Source organism: Chrysochloris asiatica, unplaced genomic scaffold, assembly GCF_000296735.1.
Source record: "Chrysochloris asiatica unplaced genomic scaffold, ChrAsi1.0 scaffold00220, whole genome shotgun sequence".
Lineage (NCBI taxonomy): Eukaryota > Metazoa > Chordata > Mammalia > Afrosoricida > Chrysochloridae > Chrysochloris > Chrysochloris asiatica.
Window position 1 is genome coordinate 4,408,345 of NW_006408738.1, and position 6,020 is coordinate 4,414,364.

Genomic DNA, 6,020 nt, shown 5'->3' on the forward strand with positions numbered 1-6,020 from the left:
GCCCTGGCCTTGTTGTGGCTGATGATATGGAGCTTTCCCACCGTCTCTTCATTTGTTGTTGTTCTTCAGTGACATTGAGTCAGGTTCAACTCATGGCAACCCTTTATAGGTGAGTTTGAACTGCTGCCCTTGATATAGTCACTTGGATTCCTGTGGATTCCATCTGGTGAGGTCCAAATGTATAGTTGTTGAAAACAGGTGTTTGCAATGACTAAATCCTTGTTCTTGCAAAATTCTATCTTGTGATCTCCAGCATCGTTTCTCTCCCCAAGGCCATATTTCCCAACGATTGGTTCTTCCTTTTGGTTTCCATTTCAGTTACAATCACTAGTAATTATCATTGAATCTTGATCACATGCTTGATCAATTTCAGACTGAAGAAGGTGGTAGAATTCCTAAGTTACATCACAACTGGCTTTCCGAGGCTGTAAATGTTTACAGGAGCAGAAAGCCTCATTTTTCTCCTGTGGAACAGCTGGTCATTTAGAACTGCTGACCGTGAGGTTCACAGCCTGATTCGTAACCACCTACGTTACCAGAGCTCCTTGGTCTTCCTTGTAGGCATATGGATAGTATCCTATCACAGTCAACATTGCATTTCAAGATAGATTCTGAAATGTGACAATGAATGTGCCATCATTCCTCTTCAATTTGTTTTCCCTACATAGTAACCCATATTATTATCCGATTCAAAATGGCTAACACCATTTTTGACAATTTCCATTACATTTTTGACAACTTCCAATTTTTCTAGATTCATACTTCGTACACTCCACATTGATGAATGAATACTTGCAGCTGTTTCTTCTCATTTGGAGTTGTGCCCTATCACCAGATGAAGGTCTCAAAAGTTTTTCTTCATTCATATCTTTAAGGCCAACTCTACTCTCAGGAGGCAGTTTTTCCCCAATTGTGTCCTGAGTGCCTTCCAACCTGGCGGGGGGCTCGTATTCCAGCAATCTATCAGACAATGTTCTGCGGCTACTCATAAGGTTTCCGTGACTATCTATTCAGAAGTGTTTTTCTTCTTCTTACTACTCTATCTTAGTTCTGGAAGTTCTGCTGAAACCTTTCCATCATGGGTAACCCGTCCAGTCATTGAAATACCAGCGGTATAACGTCCAGCATCACAGCAGCACACAACACACAACACAAACAAACTCACAAACATAAAACTAACAACAAACTAACAGACAACAATAGTGTATGCATATTGTTGCTGTTGTTAAGTGCCATCGAGTTGGTTCCGACTCACAGCGACTCTGTATAGGGTTTCTGAGGAGCAGATAGTAAGGTTGAACCACTGACCTTGCAGGCCAGTACATTAACCCACAGCACCACACCAGGACTCCATTGAAAATATCATGGCATGCATCAGGCACACCTTTGTCCTCAAAGTGACATTTTTGCTCTCTAACAGTTTAAAGTCTGGGTGTGGTGCTATGGGATAATGCACTGAACTGCCAGATCGATTTGAACCACAAGATTGGTGGTTCAAACTTGCCAGCCGCAACTCTTGATGGCAGTTAACAACGAGAACAGTTTAGAGGGGTCTTTTGCAACAGATTTTCCCTCTCATTTGGTTTCTTGACTGCTGCTTCCACAGGCATTTAGTATAATGGTTACATGAATTGAATACTTGCTATTTGCCAGATATTGTTGTAAGTGCTTTAAATGGATGAGCTCATCTGGTTCCCACAGCATGGTAGGAGGAAGATACTATAATTACCCCATTTCACACCAAGAACTTGTACACTAACCAGGAATGTTAGCCAGCCAATTAATTTGTCTCAGTAAATGTCTTATGTCTTTGTACAAGATCTTTTCTTGTATGAGATTACCATTATATATCATAATATAGCTAACCAAACCTCCCAAATGATTCCAAACTGGAGGGCCCCACTTGGGAATTCATAGCTAGCTATTTGGGGGGCGGGGGCATCTTCTTAATCTGCCAACTCTACCGTTGCGACGATCCTATCAACTCAGACTTACAGTAACCTTATATATTACAGAACGGATCACTGTGTGATTTTGCCCCAACATTAAGAATCCCTAGACTTTTCCACTTTTTAATACGAGTCCTTCAGTCTCTCTCCCCCTCACCTCCAGTGCCCTGTTTATATTTGTGATTGACGGTCCGTAGGGTTCACTGCTCTGGTAGCTCCGTTGGAATTTTCTACTGTTCACAAATACTCGAGAGACCATCGAGGGAAGAGCAATGAGAGGGAAGTGTTGGCCAAATCCACACCCTCAAACAGACAGTAGGTCTGAAACTGGGTGGGGTGGGGGTAGCCAGACTGGAAGGGAGGAAATCAGAATAGAAGAAGCCTCGTGCCCTAAACTGTCACTGTTCCGGGTTGATCTGAACAGAACCAGGACTAGCACCGCGTCTCCAGGCTTCTAAGCGCCAGCAGTACTGCGCATGCTCACTGTGCACGTGACAGTCACGCATGCTTGTACCTTCAGCTGGAATGGATACAGTCCTGGTATAGCCTTGCGGTCAATGCGCTGGATGGCAGAGTCGGTTTTGAAGCACAAGGTTGGTGGTTGAAGCTCACCAGCAGCTCCTTGGAAACCGTATACAGGATGACTGTGGGTCGGAACCACCTCAACGGCACTTACCAACAACAGCAGTTACTTATAATGCTTACAACCGCCACATAGTGTATGCTTACGAGGCTCAGGGAACAGATGCTAATACGTTTCTCAGGAAGACTAGATTGTTACTCAGCCCCAGCAACAAAAAAGAAATTTCAAAATAAATGCTTTATGGCGTCTTCAGTTCTGTGAATAGGATATTGAATCCATAGCAACTGTTTTCCAAATTTCCCTTTTTTCTCCAAATTTATGGTGGTGGTTGTGTGCTGTGGCTTCGGTTCTGACTCATAGCGACCCTGTATAAGGTTGCCGGGGCCGTAAATCTTTACGGGAGCAGAAAGCTTCATCTTTCTTCCACAGAACAGCTGGTAGTTTCAAACTGCTGACCTTGAGGTTCGCAGCCCGATTCATAACCAGAACACTACCAGAACTAGACCTTATTTAATTATGAAGGCAGATTAAGAAGTATACACAAAACAGTTGTGCGGATGATTGGAATGTATCTATCAGATTCAACAGCATCTAATAACAACACATGCAAAGGTATTTCATCTGCATCTAGTGTTGGACCTGCAGCGAATTGGACTAGCAGCTGGTAAGGAAAGTTGGACATCAAATGAGGGATAAGATGAAATTAGAACCAGCATCTGTTCCTTATCACTTCCAGTTTCAACCACACAGCTGACCTGCAGGAGAATTTGGTACCCTTTGCCACAGAACCAATATACTAAGGAGCTGGAGCAGCCAAGGTCAGGCTGCTGCCCAGAGCATCACGGGAAGCCAGCCAGTCAAGGGCAATGCACCATGGTTCCTGGCCCTTTCCAACATTCCGATGTTTCACGTCTGCCTCCCAAATCTTGCACACATTTTTTTTTTTGTACGACCCGAAAAAGGGAATTCTGGGAAATGTATGTTGACTTAGCTAAGTTGATGCAGTGCGGAGTCACCAGAACAAATCAGAATGTGTGGTCACCTTACGTACACAGCTCCTTTGGTACCCTTCTCAATGCCTCAAAGACTCCTCTTTGAGATTTTCTTTGCCCACCTACCTTTGGTCCTGCCCTTGTACCTCCTCTCCTCTCTCCAAATTCTGCATCATAAAGCACAAAGAACTAGCCTGAACATCTTGTTAATAAGGGGCAGAAGTACAGAGCCGGAACTCTACCAATCAGAGAGAGCGAGATCAGCCAACGGTCGCCCATTAGCAGTATTAGCCTCTTCATCCCCCGCAAACCCACTGACAATCTGCTAACATGTGTGCTCCTGCATCAAAAGCTAGGTTTCTGGAGGGGAGGAATTGTGTCTTACTCAGATTTGAGTTCTTATCTAAAGTAATCACAGTACCTTACCGAGAGAGAGAGCTCAATATATACATAGAAAGAATGAATGAACAAGCAGTCACACATAACTGCGAGCTCTTGAAACATGGGGGCACCCTTCCACGGGGATTCTTTGTTTCATTAGTGAAAAGTGAGGAGAAGTGTGCAGAAACTTTGACTTGAGGGCCTCTAATTTAAGCTGATGTCACACCATCACATGCAGTGGCGGCGAGCACAGGCAGGGCTAACGGAGATAGGGAAGAAGTGAAGCTCTAACTCTGAATTTTATTGCTAATGTGAATTTAATTCAGGACCTTAATGGCATTTTAAAATGGTTTTTGTATTTAATTATAGATAACATAGGTAAGTATAGGCAAGCGATTACTTAAAGGCAGGCCGACACAGGGAATCTGAGAACACTAATAGGTTTTTAACGATCATTATTTATTATATTGCAAGTTTAATTAAATTGCTTTCTTCAAATACAACTTATTGCTGATTAATAAAAATGTGTTTTCTGTTTATGTGATGTGAATACTTATTATACAATCATATTTTACAGGCAAAATAAGACTTCATAAATGTGGGTGCAAATTATATTTAACTCATACTAATAGATTAGCAATTCAGCGGCACTAATCCTATTGCAATTAGATGAATTTAAAAGGACATTGAATCAATTTTCTTTTCTTGAAGATAATAGTCTTGGAATGATTCTTAATTATTTCTACAGTTTTATGCTCTTATTATAAAACGTACCTTTGATCTTAAATCCTGCCACCTCTAATATGGGAAATTAAGGACACAAATCCCACAGCCCTTCTTTTCATGACTTGATGCCAAATGTTGTTTAGAACATACCCTTGAAAATAGAAACCAATTATTTCTTTTTTTTACTAGTATAAAAACACAGGGACTTTAATATTCCCAATACAGGACAGGTCTTTATGGGGTGGAGGGAGGTGGCTTTGGGCGTCTACTTGCAGGTGATGAGTAGGTTCCACAGGACCATGATAACAGAGTCCCCAGGCAGGAACATGTTGGAGATGTAGCGGTCCTTGTTGATGGGTTTGGACTTCTTGCCCTTGCCACTCTTGGGGACTCGGGTCCACATCTCTGTCACATTCTCCAGCACCATGTTGCAGGGCCTGTGGAAAGCCTTCACGTGGCCCAACAGCTCCATGTTATTGCCATAGTTGATGAGCACTCGGGTGTTGTTCTTGACTGACTGTGTGACCACCAAGAGGGGTCCCGTGTTAAACTCCTCCCCCCGCTTCCGCAGCTGCTCTGGGGTCATCTCACCCTTGGATATGTTGAGGAGGTGCCTGGTGCTGGCAGTGCGCTTGGGTCACTCTCGTTGCCTCCGCGTTGTTTCTGCTTCTGCTGAAACCAGTCTTTTCTGAGGAACCATGTGGCATCCATTTTCTCAGAGATTGAAGATCGGAGGAGGATTCCCTTCATCTGCCCCTTTTCTATCTCTAGTCTTGTTTAAGTCAATGTGCTGTAAGATAACGTCAGGAGATGCTGGAATATAAAATACACAATGGGAATACACCAGAGTGCTAATGAAATCTTAGTCCCTGGTGTGTGCATCCTCCCAGGGCACTTGGTAGACAGGATACAGGGCTTGCCTTCTGGCAAATAGCTATAGCTTTGTGAGTGGACAGGGAAGTTCCAGGGACAAAGGAGTCAGGATGTTTGGAAATCACAGAAGGCTTGATCACCTCTAAGCTACTCACTTAGGCAAATGGCATTGTCATCATCAGGAACTGGCAGATTTCAGTTATCAGTGTCCTTAGTCTTGTGGTCACCTCCCCATGACTTTTAAAGATGGTCTGGAAATTTGGAGGTTCTCCTTATCTTCCAAGTCACACGTCTAGACACAAGGCAAATCAGTATCATCACCCATTAATATAGCCAAAGATACTTCTGGAACCAGGGGAGACATCATCCCTAGTCCATATTCTATCAATATGCACAATTTAAAGATTATTGCTTGAATTAAAAATTATATAATGTCATCTTGAGGACTAAGGCCTGACCCAAGCCATGGTATTTTCAGTAACCTCATATGCATGCGAAAGTTGGACAGTGAATAAG

General features: G+C 43.1%; 1 pseudogene; it reads right to left on the reverse strand.

Moving 5' to 3' along the window:
* Positions 1-4,896: 4,896 nt before the first annotated feature.
* LOC102834372 lies at positions 4,897-5,235 on the reverse strand (annotated as a pseudogene).
* Between the last annotated feature and the right edge of the window lie 785 nt (positions 5,236-6,020).